Below are 16,484 nucleotides of genomic sequence, written 5' to 3'. Positions count from 1 at the left end.
CACGAATGAAGCTATCACAAAAGAGTGAAATGTATAGATAAAGTTTCATCTTAACTTTTGACGTTGTCCTGGTTGAATTCTAGAATTCAGGGGATTTAAAGAAAATCTTCGAAATCTAAAAGATTTGATTCTTCGGCGAGTAAGGAAATTAAGATCTCTATAATTAAATACGGTGATCTGCCCTGATTACTCTGTCTGATATTTCCATTATAAATTAAACTCTTCCGTTCCATTATTCTCACCATTCCTATACTTTCTTTCTTAGTTCCTACATTCAAAAGATTGTGAAAATGCTTAATCCAGTTCTGATCCTTGTCCTTATCCTTACTATCGCAACAATCATTCTCCTTTTCCAACTTCCACCGGAGGAATCTGCTTACTTCTACTTCGCCCTTGGGGTTATAGTGTTTTTAATTCTCCCGTGTCTTTATGTTGCGATAAACATTGATATACACGGTTTGTAATTTCTACGTTGTTGTCGGGTGTAACGACCCGCACTTTTTCGATCATTCTATACTTATAAGATTAATATTTACATAAATTAAACCTTGCCAACATGATAAGCAATCCAAATTGTCGAGATTTATATTTCCGAAAAGAGTTTTACACAACGTTTGACCGTCTAGTTTGACCGATGATATCACGAACTATACAATATATGATAATTATACGTTTGTGTATATATATGTATATATACATATTTAACATGATTAATAAATGTTTTAATATCTCATTTTATATTAATAACAACAAGTTATATGTGTATTTTGAAACTACTAACTTAAGTTTTCAAAACGATAACAATACGTAACGTTATTTGACATATATACTTAAGACTTATAATGTTATACATATATTGTATAAGTAATGTATTTAATTACTTTTAAAGAACTTAAATACATAAAACCATATAAGTGTATTCACAAAAGATAGCTATATTTGAATCCTCATTTCATTTTTCACAAAATTTCTATACGTATACCTAGAGTATTTGTACTCGTATCATACCTAGCTCCTATACGTATTTACTAATAGTAAATACACATCAAAATCACCACCTAACCAGCCATTATTCATGCCCTTAGAGCTAGGTAATTACTTTTGGATGATTACTTGACTAATTAACAAAATTACAAACTAAAAATCTTATCATGTATTACATGATACACGTTTTTTTTAGGTTATAAGTATCACCATTTCTAGTTCATTTTCTAACCTCATTTTTAGTTAAACACACACTCTTTCACAACCCTTAAAACCCTTAATCAATTCAGCAAAGTTTCCAAGAAGATCTAGCTTCAAAAACCATACTAAAACACCATAAGAAAACCATACAAAAACACTTCAAGAAAACCCTCCAAGAACACCAACTTACTTCCAATCTTTCATCCACCTCTAGTACCCTTTTGATTCTAGCTTCTTACTTCTCTTTTACAGCAAACTTATCCAAGGAACTTGAGGTAGAATCTATGTTCATAACCTTATTCGATTCATATATATATAGCTATCTTATTTTGTGGTACAAAAGTTTAACAACAAGAACATAGTTTGAATGTTTTCAAACTTGTTTGCAAACTAAATAGATCCTTCTAACTTAACTTTTAAAATACTTCAAGACCTGTAATATAACTTATGTATATGCTAATTTAACAAGGTAAAACTTGGTTTTTCAAAGTATAAGTATTTTTAGAAAAATGGTCATTAAATGATTTTGTTGTAACAAAAATGTTTAACTTCATATGTTTCACTAAACTTTCACTTATGCCGTATGATTTTGAATACAAACCAAGGTATTTACAGTTCATAGTCTTAAAGAAGAGCTCGATCCAAGAAGATGGCAATTTGAATCAACGAAAACGGACTTGTAACGAAGAAACTATGACCGAAACAAAATTGGTTATCCAAGACTTAATTGACTTCGGGATTCATTGGAAAAATTTACATAAAATCACATACTTCTAAGATAACATGATATTTTATATATATGTACTCATAATTCAATTTCATATGGTTCAGGATCACCCGTAAGCAACACGAGAAGATTAATCATAAGATCCCATGTTTGTACGCAACACGTCATTTGACAACACCGGTACTTTATGTACGCAACACGTCATTTGACAACACCGGTACCGTGGGTCAAGATTAATCTCGACCAATTCATATACGTTGGGGTTTTATTTATTTCGTTGGGGGTTTGGTTTATTTCATTGCGGGTATATTAAACATCTAAAAATGAACCATTAAAATTGAGTTACTAACAAAGAAATGCTAACTACGGACTAAGGAAATATTCAAAGTATTAAAAGTATAACAAGTATATATATATGTAACGTTTGTTTAAAAATGAAAACATATTGATATATTATATATGGATAGGTTCGTGAATATCAACCGGAAGACCGAGTCAAAATATATATATCATCAAGACAAGAGTGAGTATATAGTCCCACTTTTAAACTCTAAATATTTCGGGATGAGAATACATGTATTTTATGTTTTACGATATGGACACAAGTAACTGAAAAATATGTTCTACGTTGAGTTGTACCACTGGCATACTTCCCTGTAGCTTGGTAACTAATATTTACAGCGGTATTGTAAACGCGAATCCTGTTGATAGATCTATCGGGCCTGACAACCCCAACCGGACTGGACGACCAGTATTCAACGGTTGCACAGTACTTCGTTTTGTGACTACACTTGGTACGGTGTAGTAAGATTTCATATTAAAGGGAATATGCGACGTGAAAATGTTAAGTATGGTTATCAAGTGCTCAACCACTTAGAATACTTTTATTAAACTGTTTGTATACGAAATCTTGTGGTCTATATATATATTGCTGCCGGTATCAAACCTATATCTCACCAACTTTATGTTGACCTTTTTAAAACATGTCTATTCTCAGGTGATTTCTAAAGCTTCCGCTGCATCATGTTGGATCTAACCAGGATCTTGCGTACGCATGTTTGTGTCAAAAATAAAACTGCATATCCGAGATGTTGTATTGTAAAATATGCTAGAAACCGTGTTGTTGTCATCATTTGTAAAGTTTGTAAGTCGAAGATTATCGCTAAACGTTAATCTTCTTTTTATTGTCTTAAGCTTGTAACAAAAATAATGGTTATGGTTTGTAATGTATAATATATGCAGTTTTCTTTCAAAAATGTCTCATATAGAGGTCAATACCTCGCAATGAAATCATACGTTATCTAACGCGTTCTTATGGTTAAGGACGGGTTATGACATGTGGTATCAGAGCGTTGGTCTTAGCGAACCAGGTTTGCATTAGTGTGTCTAACCAAGAAGTCGTTAGGATACATTAGTAAAGTCTGGACTTTGACCGGGTCTGATTTTAAAAAAAAAAAAAAACCATTGCTTATCACTGTTGGTTAAAATTTATGTGTAAATATTATGTAAGTACTAATGGGTTAGTTGTTATGTGATAGATGTCGGGCTCGAAACTTATTATCACATTCAGCGACTCCGAACCAGAATCTTCAGATGGTGTTCCAGTCATTAACCTATCCGATGACGAAAATAATATTTTTGGGGAAGACTCACAATTTCCGGATGAACCAACTATAGAAATATCGGAAAGTGAACCTGAGGAGGAAAGTGAACCCGAGGAGGAAAGTGAACCCGAGGAAGAAATACAGGAAATTACAAAAGAAGAGTTCGAACTAGGAAAGAAACGAAAGGCTAATGAATTAGAAAATTCAAATCCTGAGTTTAATAAGGATGATGTGGCACCAACTCCACTAGACACTACCACCCCTATCCCCGCTATTCCTATTAGTGCTATCCCCGCATCTAGTTCTTCGGCACCTCAGCCAAAACGTAGGGAGACAGCTAGGATTCGCGTTGGGGGATTCCCTGGACATAAATGTTTTGGGAAATAGACCAAATGATGCGCTACCGTATTAAACCATGGAATCACATAATGTTTTGTATAATATTATTAGTGTGGTTTGTTTAAAGTTTGATGTAAGCATATGTAAAATAGCGAAGTATGAAATGCAATAATTTTCCATGGTTAAGTATTATTTAGATTGTAGTAATTGATTCTGTACTAAGCTATTAAGTATGAACATTAACGGGTAGGTACTACCCAAGATATAATTATAAAACGCTAATAAGAAGAAAAGGCTTTTATAATAATACCTGGTTCATATTATTAACAAGCTATAAATGTACTATAAATACACACTACATCTATAATATTCCATGTGAATAATTATTTTCTTTCATTAGGAAATGGCGCGATTGAATCGAATGACGGAACAAGAACTCGAGGAACTCATCAACCAGCGAGTGAACGACAGAATGTTATGGGTTGAAGCTGCAAGAGCTGCTGCAGTTAATCCAAATCCTCGTGTAGGATGCTCCTACAAGACGTTCCAAGCTTGCAAGCCATCATCATTCAGTGGAACGGAAGGACCGATCGGTTTAACCCGATGGATAGAAAAGATGGAGACGGTGTTAAAAATCAGTGGTTGTGATGAAAAAGACATGACCAAGTTTGCATCGTGCACTTTACAAGATAGTGCACTCACATGGTGGAAGAATTATGTGAAGGCGGTAGGAGGAGATGTAGCTTATGATACTCCGTGGGAAGAATTCAAAGCAATGATAATCACCGAGTATTGTCCAAGGAATGAGGTTATTAAGTTAGAAGATGAGTTACGAAGTTTGAAGGTGGTTGGTACTGAAATCACCAACTACAATCAGCGATTCATGGAATTGGTTTTACTATGTCCTGAATTGGTTCCAACCGAAGCACGGAAGATTGAAATGTACAAAGGTGGTTTGCCCAAAAAGGTCAAGGCAAACGTTACGGCATCGAAACCTAAAACAATTCATGAAGCTATAACCATGGCGAACGAGCTAATGGATCAGGTCATTTTGGACAAGAAAGCATTCAATACTGAGGTGAAGGTATTGAGGAACAAGAAAAAGTGGAATGGAGGTTATGATCGAGGTAACCAACAACAACCTTATAAGAAACAAGAAACCACGAAAGGTGCGGGTAGTGGTTCAGGCTTTGGTTACAAAGGACAAAGTCCTTTATGCAACCGTTGTCACAAACATCATTTTGGTTACTGTAGTGTGTTGTGCACTAAATGCAATAGACAGGGACATCTTGCTGAAGATTGTAAGGCTCTCGTTACAAATGGTAACAAGACTCCTGCCACCAACGCAAATAGAACTGCTTTGGCTAACATTACTTGTTTTGGGTGTGGAAAACAAGGTCACTATAAGAGTCAGTGCCCGAATCCAGAAAAGAATGGCGGACCTGCACGTGGAAGAGCGTTTGTTATTAATGCTAGAGAGGCACGAGAAGACCCGGAGCTTGTTACGGGTACGTTTACCATTAATAACTTATCGGCATCTATTTTATTTGATACTGGCGCCGATAGAAGTTACGTGTGTATAAATTTTTACACTAAATTGAATTGTTCATCATTACCTCTAGATGCTAAGTATTTGATTGAGTTAGCTAATGGTAAACTAATTAAAGCCGATAAAATTTGTCGTGATTGTGAAATAAATCTAGCCGGAGAAACGTTTAAAATCGACTTAATACCCGTAGAATTAGGAGGTTTTGATGTAATAGTCGGCATGGACTGGATGTCCAAAATAGGAGCGGAAGTTGTTTGTGCCAAGAAGGCAATTCGTATTCCTGGTAAGGATAAAATACCGGTGATGATTTATGGAGAGAAGGGTAATTCAAAGCTAAAACTCATTAGCTGTTTGAAAGCCAAGAAGTGTTTAGAAAAGGGATGTTACGCTATTTTAGCACATGTTAATAAAGTCGAAAAGAAAGAAAAGTGCATCAACGACGTGCCTGTAGCAAGAGATTTTCCTGAAGTTTTTCCGGAAGAATTGCCGGGATTACCTCCATTTAGATCGGTAGAATTTCAAATAGATTTAGTACCAGGAGCTGCACCAGTGGCTCGTGCTCCATATAGACTTGCACCGTCCGAGTTAAAAGAACTTCAGAGTCAGTTAAAAGAATTACTGGATCATGGATTCATACGACCAAGTACTTCACCGTGGGGAGCTCCAATTTTGTTTGTTAAGAAGAAAGATGGATCTTTTAGGATGTGTATAGACTATCGTGAATTAAATAAGTTAACTATCAAGAATCGATATCCACTACCGAGAATTGATGACTTATTTGATCAATTGCAAGGATCATGTGTTTATTCGAAAATCGACTTAAGATCGGGCTATCATCAACTACGCGTTAAAGAAGAGGACATTCCGAAAACTGCTTTTCGGACACGTTATGGTCATTATGAATTTTTGGTTATGCCGTTTGGATTGACGAATGCGCCAGCTGTATTCATGGACCTCATGAATCGAGTTTGTAGTCCGTATTTAGATAAGTTTGTTATCGTTTTCATTGATGATATTCTTATCTATTCCAAGAGTGAGCAAGAGCATGAAGAGCATTTAAGGTTGATACTGGAGTTGTTAAGAAAAGAACAACTTTATGCTAAATTTTCTAAGTGTGCTTTCTGGTTGAAAGAAGTGCAATTTCTTGGTCACGTTGTTAATAGCAAAGGAATTCAGGTTGATCCAGCAAAAACTGAAGCTATTGAAAAATGGGAGACTCCTAAGACACCAACGTAGATACGCCAATTTTTGGGTTTAGCCGGTTATTATAGAAGGTTTATTCAAGATTTTTCCCGAATAGCTAAGCCGTTGACAGCGTTAACGCAAAAAGGGAAGAAATATGAATGGACCTCGGAGCAGGAGAACGCATTTCAAATACTGAAGAAGAAGTTAACTACGGCGCCTATATTATCGTTACCAGAAGGGAACGATGATTTCGAAATATATTGTGACGCTTCGCGACAAGGTTTTGGTTGTGTTCTTATGCAACGGAAGAAAGTAATTGCATTTGCATCCCGACAATTGAAGATTCACGAGCGGAATTATACGACGCATGATCTAGAACTGGGAGCAGTCGTGTTTGCATTGAAGATGTGGAGACATTACTTGTATGGGGTTAAATTCACTGTATTTACTGATCATAAAAGCCTTCAACATATTTTTGATCAGAAACAATTGAACATGAGGCAACGTAGGTGGGTCGAGTTAATAAACGACTATGATTGTGAAATTCGTTATCATCCCGAAAAGGCGAACGTGGTGGCTGATGCTTTAAGCAGAAAAGAACGAGAACCAATTCGAGTTCGAGCAATGAACATAAAAATTCGCATGAATCTCAACTCACAAATCAAAGAAGTTCAACGAGAAGCACTTACTAAAGAAAATATAGGAAATGAAATAATGAAGAAGTATGAGAAGCAACTCGTTATGCGGGAAGATGGAATTCGATATTTTGCAAATCGTATTTGGGTACCGAAGTTGGGTGGATTAAGGAAGTTGATATTGAACGAGGCACATAAGACAAGATATTCGATACATCCCGGAGTTGGAAAGATGTACCAAGATCTTAAGACACATTATTGGTGGCCTAATTTGAAGACCGACGTTGCAACATATGTTGGGGAATGTTTGACTTGTTCCAAAGTCAAAGCAGAACATCAAAAGCCGTCAGGATTACTTCAACAACCAGAAATCCCAGAATGGAAATGGGACGGTATTACCATGGATTTCATCACGAAGTTACCAAAGACTGCCTGGGGATACGACACCATTTGGGTAATTGTTGATCGTCTTACCAAATCTGCACATTTCTTGCCTATAAAGGAAACGGATAGAATGGAGAAACTATTACGATTGTATATAAAGGAAGTTGTTTCAAGACATGGAATACCTATTTCCATTATATCCGATCGTGATGGTAGATTTACCTCAAAGTTTTGGCAATCACTACAGGAGGCACTAGGAACTCGTTTGGATATGAGTACCGCATATCATCCGCAGACCGATGGGCAGAGTGAAAGAACAATTCAGACTCTTGAAGATATGCTCAGGGCATGTGTGATCGATTTTGGAAACGGATGGGATAAGTATCTACCGTTAGCAGAATTCTCGTATAATAATAGTTATCATGCGAGCATTGGAGCTGCACCATTCGAAGCATTGTATGGAAGGAAGTGTAGATCTCCTATCTGTTGGAATGAAGTAGGAGATCGGCATTTAACTGGTCCCGAGATCATACATGAAACGACTGAGAAGATAGTGCAAATCAAGGAGAGATTGAAAACAGCCCGTAGTCGCCAAAAGAGCTACGCTGATGTCCGAAGGAAACCATTAGAGTTTCAGGTCGGGGACATGGTTATGCTAAAGGTGTCACCTTGGAAAGGTGTAATACGGTTCGGCAAAAGGGGTAAACTGAACCCAAGGTACGTAGGCCCGTTCAAGATCATCGAACGCATTGGACCGGTAGCTTATCGACTCGAGTTACCGCAACAACTCGCCGGAGTACATAATACCTTTCACGTCTCAAACCTTAAGAAGTGTCTTGCAAAGGAAGACCTCACCATTCCTCTCGAAGAAATCCATGTCGACGAGAAACTACAATTCGTCGAAGAACCAATCGAAATCATGGACCGTGAAGTTAAACAGCTCAAACAGAGTAATATACCGATTGTTAAGGTTCGTTGGAATGCTAGAAGAGGTCCCGAGTTTACTTGGGAACGAGAGGATCAGATGAAGCAAAAGTATCCACACATGTTTCTCGATGACGCAAAATAGGTACAATTTTAAAATTTCGGGACGAAATTTATTTAACGGGGAGGTAATGTAACGACCCGCACTTTTTCGATCATTCTATACTTATAAGATTAATATTTACATAAATTAAACCTTGCCAACATGATAAGCAATCCAAATTGTCGAGATTTATATTTCCGAAAAGAGTTTTACACAACGTTTGACCGTCTAGTTTGACCGATGATATCACGAACTATACAATATATGATAATTATACGTTTGTGTATATATATGTATATATACATATTTAACATGATTAATAAATGTTTTAATATCTCATTTTATATTAATAACAACAAGTTATATGTGTATTTTGAAACTACTAACTTAAGTTTTCAAAACGATAACAATACGTAACGTTATTTGACATATATACTTAAGACTTATAATGTTATACATATATTGTATAAGTAATGTATTTAATTACTTTTAAAGAACTTAAATACATAAAACCATATAAGTGTATTCACAAAAGATAGCTATATTTGAATCCTCATTTCATTTTTCACAAAATTTCTATACGTATACCTAGAGTATTTGTACTCGTATCATACCTAGCTCCTATACGTATTTACTAATAGTAAATACACATCAAAATCACCACCTAACCAGCCATTATTCATGCCCTTAGAGCTAGGTAATTACTTTTGGATGATTACTTGACTAATTAACAAAATTACAAACTAAAAATCTTATCATGTATTACATGATACACGTTTTTTTTAGGTTATAAGTATCACCATTTCTAGTTCATTTTCTAACCTCATTTTTAGTTAAACACACACTCTTTCACAACCCTTAAAACCCTTAATCAATTCAGCAAAGTTTCCAAGAAGATCTAGCTTCAAAAACCATACTAAAACACCATAAGAAAACCATACAAAAACACTTCAAGAAAACCCTCCAAGAACACCAACTTACTTCCAATCTTTCATCCACCTCTAGTACCCTTTTGATTCTAGCTTCTTACTTTTCTTTTACAGCAAACTTATCCAAGGAACTTGAGGTAGAATCTATGTTCATAACCTTATTCGATTCATATATATATAGCTATCTTATTTTGTGGTACAAAAGTTTAACAACAAGAACATAGTTTGAATGTTTTCAAACTTGTTTGCAAACTAAATAGATCCTTCTAACTTAACTTTTAAAATACTTCAAGACCTGTAATATAACTTATGTATATGCTAATTTAACAAGGTAAAACTTGGTTTTTCAAAGTATAAGTATTTTTAGAAAAATGGTCATTAAATGATTTTGTTGTAACAAAAATGTTTAACTTCATATGTTTCACTAAACTTTCACTTATGCCGTATGATTTTGAATACAAACCAAGGTATTTACAGTTCATAGTCTTAAAGAAGAACTCGATCCAAGAAGATGGCAATTTGAATCAACGAAAACGGACTTGTAACGAAGAAACTATGACCGAAACAAAATTGGTTATCCAAGACTTAATTGACTTCGGGATTCATTGGAAAAATTTACATAAAATCACATACTTCTAAGATAACATGATATTTTATATATATGTACTCATAATTCAATTTCATATGGTTCAGGATCACCCGTAAGCAACACGAGAAGATTAATCATAAGATCCCATGTTTGTACGCAACACGTCATTTGACAACACCGGTACTTTATGTACGCAACACGTCATTTGACAACACCGGTACCGTGGGTCAAGATTAATCTCGACCAATTCATATACGTTGGGGTTTTATTTATTTCGTTGGGGGTTTGGTTTATTTCATTGCGGGTATATTAAACATCTAAAAATGAACCATTAAAATTGAGTTACTAACAAAGAAATGCTAACTACGGACTAAGGAAATATTCAAAGTATTAAAAGTATAACAAGTATATATATATGTAACGTTTGTTTAAAAATGAAAACATATTGATATATTATATATGGATAGGTTCGTGAATATCAACCGGAAGACCGAGTCAAAATATATATATCATCAAGACAAGAGTGAGTATATAGTCCCACTTTTAAACTCTAAATATTTCGGGATGAGAATACATGTATTTTATGTTTTACGATATGGACACAAGTAACTGAAAAATATGTTCTACGTTGAGTTGTACCACTGGCATACTTCCCTGTAGCTTGGTAACTAATATTTACAGCGGTATTGTAAACGCGAATCCTGTTGATAGATCTATCGGGCCTGACAACCCCAACCGGACTGGACGACCAGTATTCAACGGTTGCACAGTACTTCGTTTTGTGACTACACTTGGTACGGTGTAGTAAGATTTCATATTAAAGGGAATATGCGACGTGAAAATGTTAAGTATGGTTATCAAGTGCTCAACCACTTAGAATACTTTTATTAAACTGTTTGTATACGAAATCTTGTGGTCTATATATATATTGCTGCCGGTATCAAACCTATATCTCACCAACTTTATGTTGACCTTTTTAAAACATGTCTATTCTCAGGTGATTTCTAAAGCTTCCGCTGCATCATGTTGGATCTAACCAGGATCTTGCGTACGCATGTTTGTGTCAAAAATAAAACTGCATATCCGAGATGTTGTATTGTAAAATATGCTAGAAACCGTGTTGTTGTCATCATTTGTAAAGTTTGTAAGTCGAAGATTATCGCTAAACGTTAATCTTCTTTTTATTGTCTTAAGCTTGTAACAAAAATAATGGTTATGGTTTGTAATGTATAATATATGCAGTTTTCTTTCAAAAATGTCTCATATAGAGGTCAATACCTCGCAATGAAATCATACGTTATCTAACGCGTTCTTATGGTTAAGGACGGGTTATGACATCGGGCTGTATATTTTCTCTTATATTTCGGAGTTTCATGCTCTTTTTTCTCTTATATTTTCTCTTATATTTCCCGACTTTAAGTCAAGCGAATAATGGTCCAGAATTTGTAGATATGAAGTTCCAAATGATCATAATATACTATGCAGAAAGGAAAGGTAATAGCATGATTTGATTTGTCGAATTACCAGTGAGAAAAATAGAACTATCAAGTAATTATGTTCTTGATATGTTTAGAGGTGAAATAGAATGTAAGAGTCGTGTAACATGGCACCTGATGACGTTATGATCTGTGAATCATCAAATTCCATTAGAAACTCAGCATGACTTACGGTAATATAATCACGTTGATCAAGTGTCATTATATTATACTAACTCATGCATCAGTTCCTAACACTACTTCAGAATTCATTCATAGTTTATACTTAGATTTTACAGAAATTTCCAATATAATGAAACACAGAAAGCACGAAGAGGTATATAAATTCGGACGAGAATATTTATGAAAATATCCTCAGAAATATCGAAGATATTTATGATGATATTTTTGGGATCTCCAAGTTCGAAGGTTGATGAAGAAAAATTTTTCGCAAGATTTTAACATGACTTCAGAGCAAGATATTCTCTAAAGATTTCAACGTGTCATAACCCATCCTAAACCATAAGGACAAATATAATAACATATGATTTCATCGCGAGGTATTGACCTCTATATGCGACATTTTTCAAAGAAAACTGCATTCGTTTTTACAATACAAACCACAACTTTTATTAAAAATACAAAGTTTAAACAACATAATAATGATTATCGTTTAGCGATAATCTTAGCCTTACAAACTTTACATGTGATGATAGTGAAATGTCCCGTTCTTATTGATTAAAAACGTTCCATATTAATTGATTTCGTTGCGAGGTTTTGACCTCTATATGAGACGTTTTTCAAAGACTGCATTCATTTTTAAAACAAACCATAACCTTTATTTCATAAATAAAGGTTTAAAAAGCTTTACGTAGATTATCAAATAATGATAATCTAAAATATCCTGTTTACACACGACCATTACATAATGGTTTACAATACAAATATGTTACATCGAAATCAGTTTCTTGAATGCAGTTTTTACACAATATCATACAAACATGGACTCCAAATCTTGTCCTTATTTTAGTATGCAACAGCGGAAGCTCTTAATATTCACCTGAGAATAAAAATGCTTTAAACGTCAACAAAAATGTTGGTGAGTTATAGGTTTAACCTATATATATCAAATCGTAACAATAGACCACAAGATTTCATATTTCAATACACATCCCATACATAGAGATAAAAATCATTCATATGGTGAACACCTGGTAACCGACATTAACAAGATGCATATATGAGAATATCCCCATCATTCCGGGACACCCTTCGGATATGATATAAATTTCGAAGTACTAAAGCATCCGGTACTTTGGATGGGGTTTGTTAGGCCCAATAGATCTATCTTTAGGATTCGCGCCAATTAGGGTATCTGTTCCCTAATTCTTAGATTACCAGACTTAATAAAACGGGGCATATACGATTTCGATAATTCAACCATAGAATGTAGTTTCACGTACTTGTGTCTATTTTGTAAATCATTTATAAAACCTGCATGTATTCTCATCCCAAAAATATTAGATTTTAAAAGTGGGACTATAACTCACCTTCACAGATTTTTACTTCGTCGAGAAGTAAGACCTGGCCACTGTTGATTCACGAACCTATAACAATATATACATATATATTAAAGTATGTTCAAAATATATTTACAACACTTTTAATATATTTTGATGTTTTAAGTTTATTAAGTCAGCTGTCCTCGTTAGTAACCTACAACTAGTTGTCCACAGTTAGATGTACAGAAATAAATCGATAAATATTATCTTGAATCAATCCACGACCCAGTGTATACGTATCTCAGTATTGATCACAACTCAAACTATATATATTTTGGAATCAACCTCAACCCTGTATAGCTAACTCCAACATTCACATATAGAGTGTCTATGGTTGTTCCGAAATATATATAGATGTGTCAACATGATAGGTCGAAACATTGTATACGTGTCTATGGTATCTCAAGATTACATAATATACAATACAAGTTGATTAAGTTATGGTTGGAATAGATTTGTTACCAATTTTCACGTAGCTAAAATGAGAAAAATTATCCAATCTTGTTTTACCCATAACTTCTTCATTTTAAATCCGTTTTGAGTGAATCAAATTGCTATGGTTTCATATTGAACTCTATTTTATGAATCTAAACAGAAAAAGTATAGGTTTATAGTCGGAAAAATAAGTTACAAGTCGTTTTTGTAAAGGTAGTCATTTCAGTCGAAAGAACGACGTCTAGATGACCATTTTAGAAAACATACTTCCACTTTGAGTTTAACCATAATTTCTGGATATAGTTTCATGTTCATAATAAAAATCATTTTCTCAGAATAACAACTTTTAAATCAAAGTTTATCATAGTTTTTAATTAACTAACCCAAAACAGCCCGCGGTGTTACTACGACGGCGTAAATCCGGTTTTACGGTGTTTTTCGTGTTTCCAGGTTTTAAATCATTAAGTTAGCATATCATATAGATATAGAACATGTGTTTAGTTAATTTTAAAAGTCAAGTTAGAAGGATTAACTTTTGTTTGCGAACAAGTTTAGAATTAACTAAACTATGTTCTAGTGATTACGAGTTTAAACCTTCGAATAAGATAGTTTTATATATATGAATCGAATGATGTTATGAACATCATTACTACCTCAAGTTTAGTAGGTAAACCTACTGTAAGTGACAAGAAATGATCTAGCTTCAAAGGATCTTGGATGGCTTGAAAGTTCTTGAAGTAGGATCATGACACAAAAACAAGTTCAAGTAAGATTTTTACTCGAATTAAGATAGTTTATAGTTATAGAAATTGAATCAAAGTTTGAATATGAATATTACCTTGAATAAGAAAGATAACCTACTGTATATAACAAAGGTTTCTTGATCTTAGATGATTACTTGGAATGGATTAGAAAGCTTGGAAGTAAATTAGTAAACTTGGAGGGATTTTTGAAGTGTTCTTGAAGTGTTCTTCCTATGATGATTATAGCTTGATTCTTGAAGTGATTTTTGATGAAGATGATGATTAACTACTGGAAAAATACGTTCATAATAGTGTGTGTGTGTGTGTGTTGAGAGAGAATTAGAAAGAGAATTGGAAGTGAAATGGAGTGAATGATGAGTGGTAATTGGTGAGTGGTGAGTGGGGTTAAAAGGAGTGCTAGTTAGTTGACTAGCTCATGGTAGAAGTTAAAATTGATTAGTCATACATGACATAATCAATAGTGGAATCCCATGCTAGTTCCTATTGGTATATACCCATAGTAAGTACGTTTTGAAGCTGTGTATAATACGGGTAAGAATACGACTAGAATTCTTGATGAAAGAAAAGAATGGGAAAGTAACTGTAACCATTTTCGTTAAGTATGAGTGTTTTGATATATGTCTTGAAGTCTTCCAAAAGTATTTTAATACATCTAAATACACTACATGTATATACATTTTAACTGAGTCGTTAAGTCATCGTTAGTCGTTACATGTAAGTGTTGTTTTGAAACCTTTAAGTTAACGATCTCAATTAATGTTGTTAACCCATTGTTTATTATATATAATGAGATGTTAAATTATTATATTATCATGATATTATGATATATTAATATATCTTAATATGATATATATACATTTAAATGTCGTTACAACGATAATCGTTACATATATGTCTCGTTTCGAAATCCTTAAGTTAGTAGTCTTGTTTATATGTATATAACTCATTGTTAATATACTTATGGAGATACTTACTTATCATAATCTCATGTTAACCATATGTATATCCATATATATATCGTCATGTCGTTTTTACAAGTTTTAACGTTCGTGAATCGCCGGTTAACTTAGGTGGTCAATTGTCTATATGAAACATATTTCAATTAATCAAGTCTTAACAAGTTTGATTGCTTAACATGTTGGAAACATTTAATCATGTAAATATCAATCTCAATTAATATATATAAACATGGAAAAGTTCGGGTCACTACAGTACCTACCCGTTAAATAAATTTCGTCCCGAAATTTTAAGCTGTTGAAGGTGTTGACGAATCTTCTGGAAATAGATGCGGGTATTTCTTCTTCATCTGATCTTCACGCTCCCAGGTGAACTCGGGTCCTCTACGAGCATTCCATCGAACCTTAACAATTGGTATCTAGTTTTGCTTAAGTCTTTTAACCTCACGATCCATTATTTCGACGGGTTCTTCGATGAATTGGAGTTTTTCGTTGATTTGGATTTCATCTAACGGAATAGTGAGATCTTCTTTTGCAAAACATTTCTTCAAATTCGAGACGTGGAAAGTGTTATGTACAGCCGCGAGCTGTTGAGGTAACTCAAGTCGGTAAGCTACTGGTCCGACACGATCAATAATCTTGAATGGTCCAATATACCTTGGATTTAATTTCCCTCGTTTACCAAATCGAACAACGCCTTTCCAAGGTGCAACTTTAAGCATGACCATCTCTCCAATTTCAAATTCTATATCTTTTCTTTTAATGTCAGCGTAGCTCTTTTGTCGACTTTGGGCGGTTTTCAACCGTTGTTGAATTTGGATGATCTTCTAGGTAGTTTCTTGTATAATCTCCGGACCCGTAATCTGTCTATCCCCCACTTCACTCCAATAAATCGGAGACCTGCACTTTCTACCATAAAGTGCTTCAAACGGCGCCATCTCAATGCTTGAATGGTAGCTGTTGTTGTAGGAAAATTCTGCTAACGGTAGATGTCGATCCCAACTGTTTCCGAAATCAATAACACATGCTCGTAGCATGTCTTCAAGCGTTTGTATCGTCCTTTCGCTCTGCCCACCAGTTTATGGATGATAGGCAGTACTCATGTCTAGACGAGTTCCTAATGCTTGCTGTAATGTCTG

This window comes from Rutidosis leptorrhynchoides, chromosome 9 (assembly GCF_046630445.1).
Source record: "Rutidosis leptorrhynchoides isolate AG116_Rl617_1_P2 chromosome 9, CSIRO_AGI_Rlap_v1, whole genome shotgun sequence".
NCBI classification, from domain to species: Eukaryota; Viridiplantae; Streptophyta; class Magnoliopsida; order Asterales; family Asteraceae; genus Rutidosis; species Rutidosis leptorrhynchoides.
Note: the sequence above shows the minus strand (reverse complement) of the source record.